The sequence below is a fragment of the Chiloscyllium punctatum genome, chromosome 4 (assembly GCF_047496795.1).
Source record: "Chiloscyllium punctatum isolate Juve2018m chromosome 4, sChiPun1.3, whole genome shotgun sequence".
NCBI classification, from domain to species: Eukaryota; Metazoa; Chordata; class Chondrichthyes; order Orectolobiformes; family Hemiscylliidae; genus Chiloscyllium; species Chiloscyllium punctatum.
The window spans coordinates 58,067,617-58,087,610 of NC_092742.1; the positions used below are offsets into that span (position 1 = coordinate 58,067,617).

The 19,994-nt window shown below is 41.0% G+C and overlaps 1 protein-coding gene across 6 annotated transcripts in view; it reads left to right on the forward strand.

The window, feature by feature from the left end:
• Positions 1–19,994, forward strand: part of kiaa0586 (KIAA0586 ortholog) — a 521,487-nt gene that overhangs the window by 464,779 nt on the left and 36,714 nt on the right. The window lies entirely within an intron of this gene.

Here is a 19,994-nt window from a genome sequence, read left to right on the forward strand (position 1 = left end):
CTGAAGGAAAATAGTATCACAGTCCTGCTTTTAAAGGTTTTGGCCCCAAAACTAGCAACAAACGTTTTGCAAGGAATGGGGTGGAACATAGAACATAGAACAATACAGCACAGAACAGGCCCTTCGGCCCACGATGTTGTGTCGAACTTCTAACCTAGATTAAGCACCCATCCATGTACCTATCCAAATGCCGCTTAAAGGTCGCCAATGATTCTGACTCTACCACTCCCACGGGCAGCGCATTCCATGCCCCCACCACTCTCTGGGTAAAGAACCCACCCCTGACATCTCCCCTATACCTTCCACCCTTCACCTTAAATTTATGTCCCCTTAAATTTATGTCAAGTGGGAACAGAGATAATTTGTAGTTTGCACATCCATTGCTCATGGAGGCAACTGCACCTGTTAAAGTGCCTTTAGTGAAATCCAGTTTTTGCATATAAGATATCCAAACCAAGATTCATGTAGTTTTGACTTCTTAGGGTGAAGTCTAAAGCTGCTGCAATTCTTTAGAGGATATAGGGAATCCAGTTGGAGAGCTGGGTACAGTTTTGGATAGATCCAGAAATACCTTTCAGAGACATTGTAAAAACTGGATAAACTCAATGGAATTGTGAAGATATGAAGGCACTTAAATGTTCTAGACTTTACATTTAACAAAAAACTGTCGAGTAAAAGTAAATCTGTGTTTGCTGTTTCAATCTCTGTTGACATAAGGATATTATTGTAGGATTTGTGCTTCATGACTGATTTGATAACCTTTCATTATCACATGGTGACTATCTCTTCTCAGTTTAATTGATATCGGTGAGATTATGAATAGAATTTCTTGTAAGAAATTAAGTTGAAGCTAATGGCAGTGAATAGGTCAATGGAAGTTTTTTTAAAAATAGTGACTTCATGACATTTAGAACATTATCTTATTTCGCCTAAATATTGGTCCATGAAGAATACTTGAGTTAGCATGAGGTTATAGACCATAAGACATAGGAGCAGAATTAGGCCATTCGGCCCCCCCAAGTCTTGTCTGTCATTCAGTCATAGCTGATATATTCCTTAACACAATCTCCTGCCTCTGCTTGCAGTGTTTGATCCCCTTACCAAGAAAGAACCTATCTTAAATACTCTCAATAACTTAGCCTCCACAGTCCTCGGTGGATTCATCACTCACTGGCTGAAGAAATTCTTCCTCATGTCAGTTCTAAAGGACCATCCCAACACTCTGAGGCTATGCCTTTGGGTGCTAGTCTCTCCTATTCTCCAGGTCCATTCTATCCAGGCCTCTCTGTATTCCAAAAGTTTCAGTCAGATCCACCCCTCCCATTCATTCTAAGCTCCAATGTTTACAGACCCAGAGGCCTCAACCACTTCTCATATGACAAGTCCTTCAACCCAGGATCATTCTTGGAAACCTCTGGATCACCAAGGCAGAACATTCTTCCTTAGAAATGGGCTCAAAACTGCTTACAGTATTCCAAATGCCAGAGCCTTAAGGTCTGGATTCAAGGCTATAGGCCAAGTGCTGGTAAATGGGATTATGGGAAGGCGATGGCCTAGTGGTATTATCACTGACTATTAATCCAAAAACCCAAAATAATGTTCTGGGAACCTGGGTTTGAATCCCGCCATGGCAGATGGTGGAATTTCAATTCAACAAAAAAATCTGGAATTAAAGGTTGACTGATGACCACAAAACCATTAGAGAAAGTGAGGACTGCAGATGCTGGTGATCAGAGTCGAGTGTGTGATGCTGGAAAAGCACAGGAGGTGAAACAGCATCTGAGGAGCAGGAGAATCGACCTTTTGGGCATAAGCCTTTCATTAGAAATGACCATGAAACCATTGTCAAGTGTCATAAAAACCCATCTGGTTCACTAATGTCTTTTAGGTAAGGAAATCTGCCTTCCTTACCTGATCTGGCCTACATGTGACTCCAGAGCCACAGCAATGCCATTGACTCTCAACTACCCTCTGAACTGGCCTAGCAAGCCACTCAGTTTTATCAATTGCTAGAAAGTCACAAAGAAATGAAACCAGACTGACCACCTGGCATCGACCTTGGAACCGAAAAAGACAACAGCAAAAACACTGTCAAATTCCTTCCCTACCAGCATTGTGGGTCAATCCACAGCAAGTGGACTGCACTAATTCAAGAAGGCAGTTCATCGCCACCTTCTCAATGCCAAATAGGGATGGACTATCAATGCTGGCCAGCCAGCGATGCCCTAGTCCCTCAAATGAATAAAGAAAAGAGTTTTTCATTACTTAGAATCCCTACAGTGTGGAAACAGGCCATTCGGCCCAGCATGTCCATACCGACCTTCGAAGGTCAGGTATTTCTCACGTGTCGGTGCAGACTCGATGGGCTGAAAGGTCTCTTCTGTACTGTCTGATTCAATGAGTATTTCCATTTATCACAGGCTTCAATAATGATGTCCCAGCTCTCCAGGAGCTGCCAAGCAGAAGTTGGCAGCCTCTGGATCCTAAAGGCAGTTTGTTGAGGCCTACTCCTCCACAATCCAACAGCAAGAAAGTTCGTCGTTTTCATTTGCTTCCTGCAGGTCGGGAATTGTAGAGAGTTGCTTTGTGTATTAGAGACATGAGTAGAAGTGCGGCTTTCAAAGGCCGTAAGCTGGGACTGACTACCCCTGAATGGGACAGTTAAAGGCTCCTCCCCCAACCCAGCATGCATGTCGATGTGGTTACCCAGTCACTTTATTGCCCAAGACAGCAGCCAATGACGGATGTTGCAATTGAGGCCCTTATCAGGTTCAGAAAGTCCCCAGTGGACCTCCTTGTCTAAACCTGTTGAGAAGGTGATGAGTATCTCTCCAGTGTCATCACCTTCATCAAATGGAAAATTCCACCCTTGATGTATCCAGGTAGTTGCAACTTGGCCTCTCTGGCCCCTGACAACCCAGAAGGCTCTGGATAAGTCATTTACTTTAAATTACAGTGGGTCCACAGCCATGTAAAAAAAAATGGATCTGCACGTTTAAATCAATTGCCATTTACTCAGGGGGAAAGAAATAGAATTGCTGAACATTCTCCGGGGCTTCATTGCAAACATATGTGATTCCTCATCCACAGAGGTGTATTTTCCAAGTTTCCAACTTTGGAAACAGTAGCTAATTGTTATTTTTTCATTTCTATCTCTCTGCTGTAGGACATTGAGATCAATTTGATTCTGGCTGAAATGATGAATCAGCAGAGGTCAGAGATTGAAATGGGACCTTTCTGACTTTTTATATCCCTTTTCTGCTCCAAATGCAGAATTTATTTACTCATCCAGCTAGAAGTTCAATCTATTCTTGAAAAGGAATTTCAGAGCTGCAAGCCATTTCAAATTCTTAGATGGACAAATCAGTTAACTTTCGTTTGCCTTGGTGCAGTATAGTGCTGCTGATCCTATTCCAACACTAAGATCTGATGTCTGAATATCCTGAACTCATTAAAATGGTTAGTTGGATAAAGACTTGTAGGCCTCGTGCTGCAAAACCAGAAACACCATACTGAACGAAGAAGGGCAAAATCCCTTGAACATCAGTAGCAAAATAGTTCAAATGCATGAACTTGGTAGAGGACAATTGGCATACAGAGGAAAGTAAACATTCTGAAAATGCCCTTTAAATGTGTATTACCAATGTAAATCTTGCATTACAAAGGTCACACCATGGCTTTTTTTGATCAGAGAACTTGAAACTGAACAGTTTAAAGAACAAAAGCAAATCCAGGGGAACAGCAATGGCTAAGCAGTGGATAAAATTATTTACTTATAAAATATATAGAAATATCATTGTAATTTTAAAATTAGGGGAAGAGGATTCTTCTGCTAGAAAATTATTGGAAGAATGTGGGAACAGGTGCTGTTGAGGACAGGAGCAAAGTAAGAGAGGATGGGTAGAGTCCCCATCATTTTCCTGTTGACAGGAAAGTAAGAGGATAGCCAATTGAGCCATTTGAGTAGCCAGTTATGGTTGTCATCTACATCTGATGGCATTTTGCTGGTGGTAGGTTGGCCCTTTACCACTTGGGGAGATAGCCTGTCAGTCTCTTGGTTAGGATGAGCCTACACAGGCTCTGCCCAGAGTGGTAATAGTGACCCGTCACCTGTACTTAGCAGCCCACACTACCCTGCCAGGGACTACCTGACTGTCCCTGGCATCCTGCACCACAACCTTTCTGGCACACATACTATATTGAATCAGCTGTGAAGGTTCAGGGCTATTAACTATCATTTATGTAAGTAATTACACATTTCAAGTTTTTATCATTCTCACTAGTATTCTGCTTGAAAATTGCGTTACAAGCAGTACATACAAAAAGCACTATATTGTAATAACCCGGTTTGTTCACTGGAGAGCAGTCTGCAGAAGATTAAAATTTTCCGTTGCTATTTTCTAAATCACCACAAGATGGCAGCTGTTGTCAACCATACTGTGGTTTACAGTTAAAAAGCAGCAAACACTGAATTGTGGGACAGAATAAGGGTTTTAATAACTAGTGCTGAGGAAATCTTAAAAGCTGATATCCCCAACTTTGTGGCTTTCCAAATGCATTTCTTTTGTATGTTTTGTCACTGTACATCGCTTATGATTTCCTGCCAGCAGTGTATCTGATGTAAAATCAACTAGGAGAAAGTGAGGACTGCAGATGCTGGAGATCAGAGCTGAAAAATGTGTTGCTGGAAAAGCGCAGCAGGTCAGGCAGCATCAAAGGAACAGGAGAATCGACGTTTCGGGCATGAGCCCTTCTTCAGGATTCCTAAAGAAGGGCTTATGCCCGAAACATTGATTCTCCTGTTCCTTTAATGCTGCCTGACCTATCTGGTGTAAAACACAATTCCCAAAATAACTGACTGCTGTACAGCTCATCTGCCACAGAACTTCAGTTTATATCAAAGTAATAGCATTTATCATCAATTCTGAAAACAAGGGTACGCCTAGTAGGTCACAGGTCTGTGATTCTTGGCATTTGCAGGTCTAGGTCTTGCTATGCTCTTAAGACGACAAGCTGAATGGGGAAAACTGCATAAAAGTAGTCTGATCAGTCTCATGGGCCTCTCTGTGTTTGACTCTAGAGGGCACTTAATCGAAGTCTTTGTGCATGTAACCTGCTTCTCATTTTAGTTGTGGAATACATGAGAAGAAACATGAATACAGGAGTAATACATAGAGCCAAGAATGGGAAAGCACAATATTTTTCAACATATTGTATTGCAAGGGGCGGCACGGTGCCTCAGTGATTAGCACTGCTGCCTCACAGTGCCAAGGACCCAGGTTCGATTCCAGCCTCAGGTGATTGTCTGTGTGGAGTTTGCACATTCTCCCCATGTCCGCGTGGGTTTCCTCCAGGTGCTCTGGTTTCCTCCCACAATCCAAAGATGTGCAGGTTAGGTGAATTGGCCACGCTAAATTGCCCCATAGAGTTAGGTGCATTAGTTAGGGGGGGTGTGAGTCTGGGTGGGTTACTCTTCGGAGGGTTGGCGTAGACTAGTTGGGCCGAAAGGCCTGTTTCCACACTGTAGGGAATTTAATCTAATCTTAATCTAAAACATGTCTTTACTAAAGACATTAGAAAATGTTTGAGAATTACAAAAGTAGATAGGAGAATGAATTTTATTTCATTTATACATATTTTTGGAACTACTATTTAATACATAGCATTGTATAATTACTATAATAATTTTATATGGTAATGTTGAATTTCTTGATTAGATTCCTTGCAGTGTGGAAACAGGCCCTTCGGCCCAACAAGTCCACACCAACCTTCCGAAGAGTAACTCATGCAGACCCATTTCCCTCTTACTAATGCACCTAACACTATGGGCAATTTAGTATAGCCAAATCACCTGACCTGCACATCTTTAGACTGTGGGAGGAAACCGGAGCACCCGGAGGAAACCCACGCAGACATGGAGAGAGTGTGCAAAATCCACACAGTCAGTCACCCAAGGCTGGAATCGAACCTTGGACCCTGGTGCTGTGAGGCAGTAGTGCTAACCACTGAGCCACCATGCTGCCATTTACATTACACTTTAATATTTATCTTTGAAGGGTCTAATCATTTCAACATAGTGACTTTTATTGGTAAATTTGGTAGCTGTATTTTGCACAGTAAGATTCATAACAATCAAATGAGACACTAATTGATCTGTTTTTGTTAGTGTAAATTGGGGAAGAATGCTGATTTAGGGCACAGGGATAATTTATTGCTTTTCTTTGAATAATCGACATTGAACTTTAGTTTTCCACTTGAATCACCAAGGCAAGCAAATGAAACCCTTAAAAATCACCTAATTGCCAGAACCTCCAATAGTATAGTATTCTTGTCAATGCTGTGTTGTATTGGAATGTTAGCCTATTGGACATGTTCACATTTCATAGTTCTCTCATTTCTAAATTGGAAAGGCAAGAGTTACTGATGAAGCTGTGTTAACTCAGGAATTTTATTCTACTTCTCACTGGAACTCTTTCGTGTTTTCCTTAAGATAACATCATAGTTGTTGTATTTTAATTCTACTTTATATCCTTGTCCTGCCTCTCTACCACCATATAATTCTACAGTTGAGAAATTAAATCTCACCTTAATTACGAGTGCCATTTTGCATGCTCCTACAACAGGTGATTTACTTAAGAAGACAGGAAAAGCCTTTGTTGATCTTGCTATCATGAGATGCTCCACTTGGCAGCTTATTCAATCTCTGATACCCCAATGAGTCATTACGGATATCTTGTGTGTATCTCAGCTGCGAGTGCCATGGCTGGAGCATGGAGCTACTCCCTGGATGAATTTACAATGAGGCATACATTACTATCATCATACTTCTGTGCTATTAATAAAATATGACCTCTGTGAGCAATTTAAATTGCCAGCAGGACTGCAGTGATTCACAACCTTGAAATACAAGTTGAAACTATAAAGGAAAATCTGCCATTCCAACATTCCCAGCAGGGAGCGTCATATGAAGGGAATGTGGATCTGGGAGGAAGGGATACATTAATGCGATCTTATCTACAACATATTCTCAGTATCATGAGAATTCTCACTGGGAGCACAACAATCTGAAAATTTATTTCATGTCAACAAACACAACAGTGTAAACACTGCTCTTTGGAGGGACTCTTCTTTTTAAAGGCATCAAACTGCAACCATACAGATTGTCTTCTAAATCACAACAGTGTCTTCACTTCAAAAATCCTTCATTTTATATATATAAAGCACTTTGAGACATTCTGAGGTGGTGAAAGGAGCTATGTAAATACAAGTCTTTCTCTACTCGAACTTGCATCTGCAACAAAAACAACAACAACAGCAAAAAAACCTTCACATTTTAACAAAGTGGCTGATGTTACAAAGGTATTTGCAAAGCAGAAGCTTGAAAAGGGTGTTGGAGAAGTGTCTTTGGCTAGCACATTCCATATCTTTGCACTCTTTCAAAGCAGATGTGCAATAAATCATCTAAATCTCATGGACCAAATGGAAAAGGGTTTTGGAGTCAGCAGGATTCTTTGATGCTCTGATGCCTCTCCAGATCTGTGGAGAATAGCAATAGTATTACATGCAATGAAATCCAATATCTTTTTACCCGACAACCTATACATTTGCTGTGTGATGGTTATTGTGGGTAGTGACGTGCATTGCACACTTTCTTTTCCTGAAAAGTGAAGAGCATTCAAGAAGGATTCCAATGATTCTCTCTGTTTCCTGATAAGATTTTCTTGAATAAATAAAGGAAATAATATTGGAATTATTCAGGGATCACCTATTTTAATCTGAACTCAGCTCCTTTGGCAACTGCTAGTATTATATATAAATACCTTTGATGTATATATAAAATACATGTGTAAATTACATAGAGATTGTACAGCCTGTAAACAAATGCTTCTCTTTCTGATAGACTTCTGCTTATTCTGATAAGAAAAAAATCCAAAGCCTATGGTGATATGGCTGTCTTTTGTTTGTAGTAGTTCGAATTGATACCCTTATTGCCTACATTCGATTTGCTGAGGTGGCAGGCTAGCCATGTTGAATGGCATGATTGTTTTTGTATTAGCCTTCATCTAAGACCCATCTGTTTTACATTAGTCAGACTTCACAGCCAAACGTTGCTGCCCTTCCTCTATCCTGACACTTGTAGCCTCCCCCCCCCCTCCATTATCAAAGTAAGCACAAAGAACTGCCTGGGTTGGCCTTACAGCTGTGCTTTACAGCTTGGAACTATTACCACAAAACAAGTAACACAGAACTTGAACCAGCACACATTCCTATTAGTTCCATATGGATTGTGAACTGTTCCATCAACAGTTTTGACATTAAATGTGATGTAGTCAGATCAGTATATAAAAGTGTTCAATAACATGGGATGGAATTTTCACTCCCTGCTGTGGTGAGAGCAGTGGAGGTCGGCAAAATACAAGGAGAATGAAGCAATTATTAAAACATTAAGAAAAAGTTTTGCAATTTTCTCCTTGAACCTTAAAATGGTGACTTCAGAATCTTGCCATCAAGTTGTGACTACTTATTTCCATGTAGTTTGCATTACATTGGTACCCCAACTCACTTTATTTGTACCCTACTTCCAATTCTTTAATTCCTTCTTACTTTGGGAAGGAAAAAAGGTACAAGTTCATGACTTTATTCAGAGTAGGTAACCGGCAGCTGCAGTCCACCAATTGGTTGTTCTGGCCCACATCCAAATGTTTCTTCATTATAATATCCCTAGATGCTCCATGACATCATAATGAAAGCTGTCAGGCCAATCTCACACCACTTTGGCACTTTGCTTTGGAGTTCGTGGATACCCTGTGACTCGCAAGCTTCTGCCAGGTTTCTTTACATACAGGGTCCCAGGATGCATCTCCTAACTCTTGGCTTGCTTTCTTAACACTCACTCACTTTGCAATTACTTTGCCAGTCTCTGTCTATTTCACATTACTATCTTAGCACATGATGATTTACTTTAGTACTGAATTACAATAGGCGGTTCACATTGCTTTTTAGCATAGAGGAAGAGACAGGACACTTGTCACAATGGGGAGCACTGAATAACCAAAGGGGGTGGACATGTCATTGTATTGGTCTGTGCTATATTAAAGTAACACATGCAGCATGTGCCAGCAAATTATGGACCAAACACACTACATGTGCTTCCAGCACGTGGCTACATGGGAAAGTTGAAGGGGAGCAGTCCTTAGTGAGGTGAGGTTTGGCTGCAGTCAGGCAGCTGGTACTGTCACAGTCAGTCGAAGGACTTACCTAATTTCAGATCCATGGGGCTGGCGTCAGTCAATCACACACTTGGTCCTACCAGACTGCAAAGATGCATGTCCCTGCAGTCCAGGAATTCAGCTGTAGTCAGACCTACAAGTTAAGAGCAACCAGTCTTAGAACAACAGTCAGTCCAGGTGATAGGCCACAGTTAGTCCTATGGTCTTGGTCAGTAATGCTCAGGAGGCTTCTTGATGAATGTTGATGGCGGTCCTGGGGTAAGCAGGCAACTCCATGCATGGGCTTCACTGTATTCAGTCAGTGAGAGATTGGTGACAGTGACAGAGGCTTCTCACTGATGAAGATTACTCTCGCCTCTACATGAGGACAATGTAGTACCAATAAGGGTTTGGGAATCTCCAAAGCCATGATCTTGGAGGTTAAATTGGGCACCTGATTGGGTCTACAAAATTGGAGGGGCATAGAGTGGAATAAACATTTCCCCTTAGCAGAGGGTCAATTATCAGGGGGTCATAAAGTTTAAGAAAAGGGGCAAGACCTTTAGAGGGTTTTAAGGAGAAATATTTTCATCCAGAGGTTGATGGGTATTTGGAAATCTGAAAATGCTTGAAATGGTTGTAGAGGCAGGCATCCATTGCAGAAGTTAAGAACTATATAGACTTCAAACCCCACAGCACACAAGGCTACAGGCTTGGGAAATGGGATTTAGAGTAGATAGGTGCTTAATGAATGACATATACATGATAGGCCAAAGGGTCTCTTTCTGTGCTGTGTACTCTCGGACTATAAATTGAATATAAGAGGCTCAGGATAAGGCCTTAAGAGATCACAGGAACAGAAACAAAAGAGAGCAAGATGAATGGAGGGAGTAGGATTTTTGTATCTCAGTTGAACTCACTTTACAATGTCAAATTATGAGACAACAGTGAAATAACTACATAAAACAGCTAACAGCTAACAGCTACCCACAAAGTGGGCAGAGTAACTTAGTTCAGGCTCTGCAAAAAGCAATTGCAGTAATCCTAGAGTCAGAGATGTACAACACAGAAACAGGCCCTTCAGTCTAATTTGACCAGATACTCTACATTAATCTAGTCCCATTTGCCAGCATTTGGCCCATATCCCTCCAAACCCTTCCTGCTCATATAGCCATCCACATGCCTTTTAATTTTTGTAATTGTACCATTCTCCACCACCTCCTCTGGGAGTTCATTCCGTACTCACACCATCCACTGCGTGAAAACATTGCTCCTTAGGTCCCTTTTAAATCTTTCCCCTCTCACCTTAAACCTATGCTCTCTAGTTTTGGACTTCCCTATCGTGGAAAAAAAGACCTTGTCTATTCACCCTATCCATGCCCCTCATGATTTTATAAACTTCTATAAGGTCACCGCTCATCCTTTGACGCTCCAGGGAGCATCAACCTATTCAGCCTCTCCCTATAGCTCAAATACTCCAACCCTGGCAATATCCTTGTAAATTTTTTCTGAACCATGTCCAGTTACACAACATCCTTCCTATGGCAGGGAGACCAGAATTGAATGCAGTATTCCAAAAGTTGTCTATCCAATGTCCTGTACAGCCACACCATGACCTTCCAACTCCTTTACTCAATACTCTGACTGTCCACTTATTCAGTAAAGCTGTCCATCCTTCAATTGAGCTTACCGAGTGCTTCTGACAAACCTGCCTGCTGTTCCTGTATCTGTCTGCATTTTGCTGAGGTCATGAATGGCTGAGACCATTTGATCACCTTCTGCCAGGGACTGACTAGGTGTCCAATTTCTGGTAATCCCCTGGGTGCTTTTGGCCAGCTGCAGAGACATGTCAGTGACATGCTCACCAGATTGTGCACCCAATTCTAATCTAGATAAAGTAACCATTGAAATAATTCTGAGCTGGTTCGGGAGAGATTATTAAGAAGATTCCAGAATACGTAGTCGGACAGAAAATATAGAAAGGGTCAGGAACTTCAAACACAGCAAATAAGGGGATAAATATGAATAGAGAGTAGTCGATGCAAAGCCGAGGGTGTTGTACTTAAATGTGCACGTTATACAAAACAAGGTAAATGAGATTGAACACAACCACCTGATGAAGAAGCAGTACTCCAAAAGCTAGTTCTTCTCAATAAACCTGTTGGACTACAAGCTGGTGTTGTGAGATTTTTAACGGAGATTGAAATTGGCAGGTACAGTGTTGTGGGTATCACAGATGTGGGTCAGACACTAACTATCCAAGGGTACTCATCCTAGTGAAAGGACGGACAGGTGGACAGAGGGGTTGGGGTTGCCATTTAAGAAATTAGAACCTTAAAAAGTAGGCTCCCTTCCAATAAAGGTAAACTCTGGCTAGCTCCTCTCCCTCATGTCTTTGTAGTTATCATTACTGAATTGTGATATTGTTGCATCTGATTCAAGTTTCTCCCTCTCAAACTGCTGGGTGAATTCTGTTGTATTATGGTCACTTCCCCTTGGGATTCCTTCTCCTCAGGTGAAGCTTTTATTGATAGAGGGATTCAGTTTTGGAACCATGAGGTCATGCTGCAGCCACACAAAACTCTGATGCGGCCACACTTGGAATATTGCATACAGTTCTGGTCATCGCATTATAGGAAGGATGTGGAAGCTTTGGAAAGGATTCAGAGGAAATTCACTAGGATGTTGCCTAGTACAGAGGGCAGGTTTTATGAGGAAATACTGAGGGACTTGAGGCTGTTTTTGTTAGAGAGAAGAAGGTTGAGATGTGACTTAATTGAGACATATAAGATAATCAGAGGGTTAGATAGGGTGGACAGGGAGAGCCTTTTTCCTCGGATGGTGATGGTTATCACCAGGGGACATAGCTTTAAATTGTGGGGTGATAGGTATAGGACAGACGTCAGAGGTAGGTTCTTTATTCAGAGAGTAGTAGGGGCATGGAACGCACAGCTTGCAACAGTAGTAGACTCACCAAATTTAAGGGCATTTAAATGATCATTGGATAGGCATATGGACGAGAATGGAATAGTGCAGATTAGATGGACTTCAGATTGGTTCCACAGGTCGGTGCAACATCGAGGGATGAATGGCCTGTACTGCACTGTTATGTTCGATGTTCTCAAGCTCCTTATTCAAGTCTGCCCCATTACACATCACCAGATCCAAAACTGCCTGTTCTCTAATGGAGTCTACCACAAGCTGCTCCTAAAAGTCCATCTCTGATAAACAGTCCATGAATTTCTTTTCTTGGATCTACTACCAACCCGATTTTCCTAGACCACCTTTATGTTGAGGTTCCCCATGATTGTATGTGTCTTCTACCTCGTAATTTATTTTCTAGCTCACATCCTGACTACTGCTGGGACACGGTCCATAACTCCCATCTGGGTCTTTTTCTCTTTGTGGTTCCTCAACTCTACCCAGACAGATTCTTCTCCTTCTGATCCTATGTCACTTCTTGCTATAAATCTAAATTCATTTCTTGCTAACAAGACACCTCTGTCCATCTGCCTGTCCTTTTGATAGAAGACCTATCCTTGGATATTTGGTTCCCAGCTCTGATTACCTTGCAGCTATGTCTGATTGCTATAACATTGTACCCTCCAATTTTTAATCTGTGCGACAAGCTCATCTAAGTACAATTCTCTCAGTCCTGCATTGACAGTCCCCTTCTCTTGGTTGTCCCCTTATCTTCTGTTCATAGTCTCTGGCCTATGACATGTTCTGGAAACTCTAATAATCTCTCCTGAGCCCTCCAACTGTTTCCATAATTTTCTATGCAATTGAACCCACCCCTACTGCTAACTAGTTGAAAGCTCTATCGACAGCCCTCATTATTTCAATCAACCAGAACTCTGGTACCTGCATGACTCAGCTGTAGGAGATAGTGAGGACTGCAGATGCTGGAGAGTCAGAGTTGATAAAGTGTGTGGCACTGGAAAAAGCACAGCTGTAGCCTGTCCCATCAGAACAGTTCCGTCCTTCTTCAGAACTGATGTATCCCATGCATTTGAACATGTTTCTCCCATATCAACGTTTGAGCCACACTTTTAATTCTTAATCTTATTGACCCTGTACCAATTTGTTCATGGCTCAGATAGTAACCAGAGATTATTACCTTTTTGATTCTGCCTTTTCATTTAGCTCCTATTCACTCCGCAGATCCTCTCACTTTCTGTCCATTGATACCTACATGGGCCACAACTGGATCTATCTATACCACTCCAAGTTCCTCTGCAACCCAGATGAGATACCCGAACCCAACACCAGGCAATTAACACAGCTTTTGGGACTCTCAATACTGGCCACAGAAAACAGTGTCTATTCCCTGGACTGTATTATCCCTGATTACAATGACATTCCTTTTTCTCCCCCTTCTGGAATGCTTTTAGTTTGCAAGAGCTTTAGTTTGACATAGCTCTTCAATATTTATGAACAACTTAAGTGTTTTTCTTTAGCTTATATAGCTTCTTGCATTTTCCACATTGATATTCAAAGTGTGATGTACAGGCTTACGGCACATTACTGCCAGTCCAAGGAGCTCAGCAACTATTAGCTTGTTACACTGCACGTGAGCAGAACATAAAAAGAAGTGATTGCTTCAGCTGCCAATTGAAATGAGTTGTTTCATCTCATGTCATTTTAATTTCATATTAATTGTTATTAATAATATTAATTTAAATCATTGCTAGCTACATGGGAGTAACTTTTAACTCGTGTCTGTTAAATAAAATTCCATTAATCTGTTAACTTCAGTCCTTTCATTCCTGCCTTCAATTTTGCCAATGAAAAGCATTCTCTGTGTTATTACAAGAGGTTTGAGAACTGGATAATTTTGCTCCCATTTTACAACCATAAAAATAGATTAGAAAAACATTTAATATACAGTGTGAGAACTGTGGGGTACACTCTCAGCAGAGTGTATCAGCCACCATATTGGTACAAGCATCTAAACACCTTCTAGAGCCTGCAGTCCTCTGCATTAAGCAAGCATTGTCAACATCATTTGCAAGAAAGGGGTCTAGAATCTTTTTTTCATGTCTCCTTTCCAAATTGTTTTGCTCTGAATGCAGCTGGTATCTATCTATATCTCACATTTTATTAATCAACAATTCTTAAAAGGACCAACAAGAGACTGATCACCATTTAAACTAAGTTTTGTAAAATATACCTATCAACATGTGGAACTTGAATTTAACTCTGAAGAATGTCAAATTTGAATTGTTTTAAAAGCAGGTCTGTGGAAATGGAAGGAGCAGGGCCTGTTGTCAGCTCCTACTCAGTCCCCTTCTAATCTTGGCGCCAACACTTTCTGAGTCATACTTGAGGTCCACTATGGCAACACAACAGCCAGGAGTTGATCATATTTCACTGACAAGCACTTTCAGAACACCCAGCGTGTGTCTGCAGATATCCAGTCTCATAAATAAAGTTCAATATTGCACGTACCTCAGGTTTATCCATTACAGTGAAGGGACGGAATTTAGAAGTCCAATATTACCATTTCAGCAGAATTTTAGTTAGAATAAAAGTTGTCTTAAAATTACATAATCTTCAATACTTAGAACATTTTGAAGAGTGCTTCTTTTTGGCTTTTGAACAATTTTATTGCTGAATTAATTTCATTACAATACTTTGGCAAAAATGCTTGAAGCAATGTTTTGTGAATCAAATATGATAATGTGAGAAAGTGAAATTGATTATTTGGTGTAAACAGACATTAGCCCTGAGCTTCTGTGAGAGTTCTCTCCGTTTCTTTGCAGAAATTTGAGAGAATCTTGGAGCCTCTGAACAAATGGAATAGGTAAAAATTAAGGGAGCGTTGATAGTGTAATGGCAGTGTTACAGGGCTATTAATTCAGAACCCCAGGTTAAAATGCTTGAGGGTCAAGAGTTCAAATCCCACCATAGCAGATGGTGAAATTTGAATTCAATAAAAATCTGGATTATCTCGCCTAATTACAGCCACGTAGCCTCTGTCAATTGTTCTAAAAATCTGTCTGGTTAATTGATTTCCTTTAGGGAAGGAAATCTGCCTTCATGTGTCTCCAGACCCACAGCAATGTGGTTGACTCTTAACCCCACCTCTACATAATTAGAGATGAGTATTAAAAGTTGCCCTGACCAGTGATGCCCACATTCCGTGCACAAATAAAAAGTGAAGACGCCATTTTCAGCCTTTTCTGAGGACCGTTCCATAGACATGGCAGGAGATTGCTTGAGTAAGTCCTTGCTAAAATTTAAAAGACCATGATTAAAGAACAATTCAAACAACTAGTGCCTTCTTTAAAGATATATTACAATAACGCAGGCATGAGAAATGTATTCCACAACTGGAATGCAAACAAATGCATAAAACTGTACAAGGAGTCAAAAACAATGATGGAAAATCCTGCAACCACTGTGGAGGACCTTTTTAGGAAAGGGAAACCATTGAAAAAGGAGTTAGAGAATCTCAAAAGCATAGTGCAATTATGGCTAAAGTGAGGAAGTGGAAATGTTTCTCAATGAGTACTTAGCTACCATATTTACAACAATTGAAGGAAATTGTTAAGGTTATGAATACATAAAACAATAATCATGCATTAGTAAGGAAACAATTAAAGAACTAAGAACAGTAACAGCACAGCAAAGCCTCTTTGGCCCACTAAGTCTGTGCCAACACATGACACCCTTCTAAACTAAAAACTTTTTGCCTCAATGCAGTCTGTTTCCCTCTCTTGCCTGCCTGTTTTCACATATCCATCAAGATGCAACTTAAGCATTGCTACTGCATCTGCCTTTATCACTCCTCTGGCAGTGTGTTCCACCTACCATTCTCTGTGTAAAGAAAATCCCTCATCTCTTTAAAACTCACCCCTTTTTACCTTAAACCTACGTCTTCTGGTATTTCTACCCTGGGAAAAAGATTCCAATGACCCATTCTAGCCATGCCGCTCAATTTTGTAAACTTCTATCAGATTGCCCCTCAGCCTCTGACACTCAAGCGAAAACAAATGAAGTTTGTCCAATCTCTTCTCATAGCCAATATCCTCCAAACAAGGCAACATCCTGGTAATACATTTCTATTCCCTTTCCAAAACCTCTACATCCTTCTGATAGGGCGGCAACCAGAATTATATGTAATATTTTGAAATACGGCCTTACTAAAGTTCTGTAAGTGCAACATGATTTGCCAATTTGTGTATTCATACCATGGCTTCTTGAGTAACTTATCCACTTTTTTTGCCACTTTCAGTGTACTATGAAACGATACACCTAAATCCTTCGATGTTAATGCTTCGAAAGATTCTGCTATTCACTGTATACTTGCCTTCTGCATTGGACCTTCCAAAATGCATTAACTTGCATTTGTCTGGATTTAATTCCATCTGCCTTTCCTCCACTCAAGTCAATCTATATCCTACTGTATCCTCTGGCAATCCTCCTCACTATCTGCAGGTCATCTACATTACTAAATCAAACCATCTGCATTCTGCTCCAAATTATTTGTATATCACAAATATGTGCCCTAGCACAGATCCCTTTGGAACACCACTGGTCACAATCTCCAGTCAGAGAAACAAGCTTCCACTTCTACTCTGTCTATAGTCAAGTCAGTTCTGTATCCATCTTACCAGCTCACTGCTGATCCAATGTGGCTTCACCTTCTGTATTAACTTGCCATTAAGGACATTGTTAAAGGCCTTGCTAAAGTCCATATTGACAATGCCCTCAATCATCTTTGTCACTGCTTCAAAGAACTCAATCAAATTTGAGAAACGCAACATTCCCCTCTCAAAGCCATGCTGCCTACTGCTAATAAGTCCATATTTTTCAAAATGTGAGTACATCCTGACCCTAAGAATCTTCTCCAAATATTTCTTTACCAGCAACATAAGGTTTACTGAGCTGTAATTTCCCATATCATCCCTGTTGCCCTTTTTACAGCAGCAACATTGGCTATTCTCCAGTCCTCTGGGACCTCTCTTGTGACGAAAGAGGATACAAACATTTCATATAAGACCCCAATAATTTTCTACCTCCGTATTCTGGAATAGATTCAAAACAAAAGTTCTAAAAAAAAAGCAAAAAAAATTTATAAAAACAGTAATTACTGCTCCAAGAAAAATAGAGGAAATCAGCTCCAGCACTGAAAAAGAAAATCAAAAAAAAGGAACAGCTCTCACAGTCATGATTCTCTATCATCCACCATTTCGGATGTTTTCATGAACTACAGTTAAACTTGAAAGAATTCAGAAAAGATTTACAAGTATGTTGCCGGGTTTGGAGAATTTGATCTATACGGAGAGGCTGAACAGGCTGGGGTTATTTTCCCTGGAGATTCAGAGGCTGAAGGGTGACCTTATAGAGGTTTATAAAATCTTGAGCAGCATGGATGGGGTCAATAGCCAAAGTCTTTTTCCTAGGGTAGAGGAGTCCAAAACTAGTTTACAGTGAGAGAGGAAAGATTTCAAAGGGACCCACGGGGCAATGTTTTAATGCAGAGGGTGGTGCATGTATGGAACAAGCTGCCAGAGGAGGTGGAGGAGTTTGGCATAATTACAACATTTAAAAGGCATCTGAATTGATATATGAAAAGCAACGGTTTAGAGGGATATGGGCCAAATGCTGCTAAATGGGACTAGATTAATTTAGGATATCGCAGCATGGATGATTTGGACCAAGAGGTCTGTTTCTCTGATGTACAATTCTGTGACTCTATGAGAGCCCATCTAGTCCTGGGGAATTGTCTAATACTTTTCAAAATACCCAACATCACATTTTTGGGGATTTATCTATTTTTAATCCCAGTGCCAGATGTTGCACATAAAACATTGAAGGAATTGGGAGAAGGACTTTGTGTTTCTTTTCTAATCTGTTTTCATTGCTTTTGATTCAGATGACCGCAAATGAATCACACAATGGTTGTCTTCTGTAGCAGGCAGTGTGTCTTAACTGACAGTGCACAAATGTAGACAAGCCATGCATACACTGGAAACATCCAGAGAATGTGCCACCTTCCATTAGGTTGGCAGGATTCCTTAGATTAGATTTAGATTACTTACAGTGTGGAAACAGGCCCTTTGGCCCAACAAGTCCACACCGACCTGCTGAAGCATAACCCACCCAGACTCATTCCCCTACATTTACCCCTTCATCAAATACTACGGGCAATTTAGCATGGCTAATTCACCTAACCTGCACATTTTTGGACTGTAGGAGGAAACCGGAGCACCCGGAGGAAACCCACGCAGACACGGGGAGAATGTGCAAACTCCACATAGAGAGTCGCCTGAGGCAGGAATTGAACCCGGGTCTCTGGCGCTGTGAGGCAGCAGTGCTAACCACTGTGCCACCCAGTGAGGAAGGGTACAATCAACTTTGTGCATATGTTTCTGCAGGGAGATGTTCCCCAATTACAAAGGTCATCATTCAGTTAATGCACGACCATGGTCAGAAAATCCTTTTGGATTTTCCTTGAATACCTGCAAACCTGACAGCAGTCACAATGCCTTCATCTCATGACAGTCAGTTGTACCTCCCAACTTTGAGCTCACACATTGACCCAGAAGTTGGCAGCTGAGTGATAAGAGATTTCCACTGACTAATATCTTGTTACCTGACCACACTAAGACAGTGTGCTCTTAACAAAAACCATTCAGCAACCAGAAATGTTGTAGGCCCAACCTTTGGTGTTCTGAAGCAATGGCTCCTCTGTCTGATCTGCTGCTAATATCTTCCATTACACAGCAGGCTTTTGATAGGTTGCAGAGCACACAGACTTTCCATCATGAGAAGAAGAGGAGGAATCAAGGTAGCTTCACTAAAGACAGGTTTTTCACGAGTAGGCACTGTGACACTGACTCATTTAAGAACACAATATTTACACATTTCCCATTTTGTTCCATCTGTTATGTACTAATCACAGGATCCTTTTTGTGCAAAATCTGAAAATTAAAATCACTAACAAAAAAAATCTTAATTGACTGTATCAAAGAGCACTCAATAATAAATACAAAATCATATTCATCATTGTGCATACCTTTAGTACCAGTATTACACAGTTCTCTTGGCCTGGTTCAGTGCTCCTCAATAATACTACTCCAGAGGCTGCAGCATGGCTGGCGGAAGGCTGCTGAACATCATTGGGGGATACTGAAGATTGCTTTGAAGGTTGGTTGAATAATGTTCTTGGAGTGACAATGGTGAATATATTGTCATCCTGACACAAGAGGTTCATAAACCATGGAACAAAAGCACTACTCAAATGTACAATTGCATTAATCCATTGATTAATGCAAGGCAGTGTGACAATGACACCAAATATAGTAGTGATGACCTCACTTTAATTTCCATTGTATTTCTGATGTTTGGTGGCTTCTGTCTATGCTGTAGTGGAAACTCAGACATCAAACACTCCATCACTGGTGTGTCTGCCAATGCCCTCATGGAGTTGGCCACCACTTCCAAGGAGGGAATAATAGATACCAAGATCTGCACAAAGGTTCTTGGACACATGAAGCCCAACTCCATTAAGTTTCTTGGCAATGACAAACGTACTGTTTAGCAAGCTTGTCAAGGCGCTAAATACAAGAACATCAGTATTTTCTTGTTCGCCACCCCATTAACATTCTAATCAAATTAATGTGTCCCTGCAGCAGAACCTACCTGTATTCTACTGATTTGGAGAGCTAGCACACAAACCTTCTTTTCCTGTTGGCCTGGCTGCAGGGTTGTAATGCCCAGTGACCCCAAACAATTCTCAAGACAATAAGTAGTAAGATAGCAGGCCATTCACCC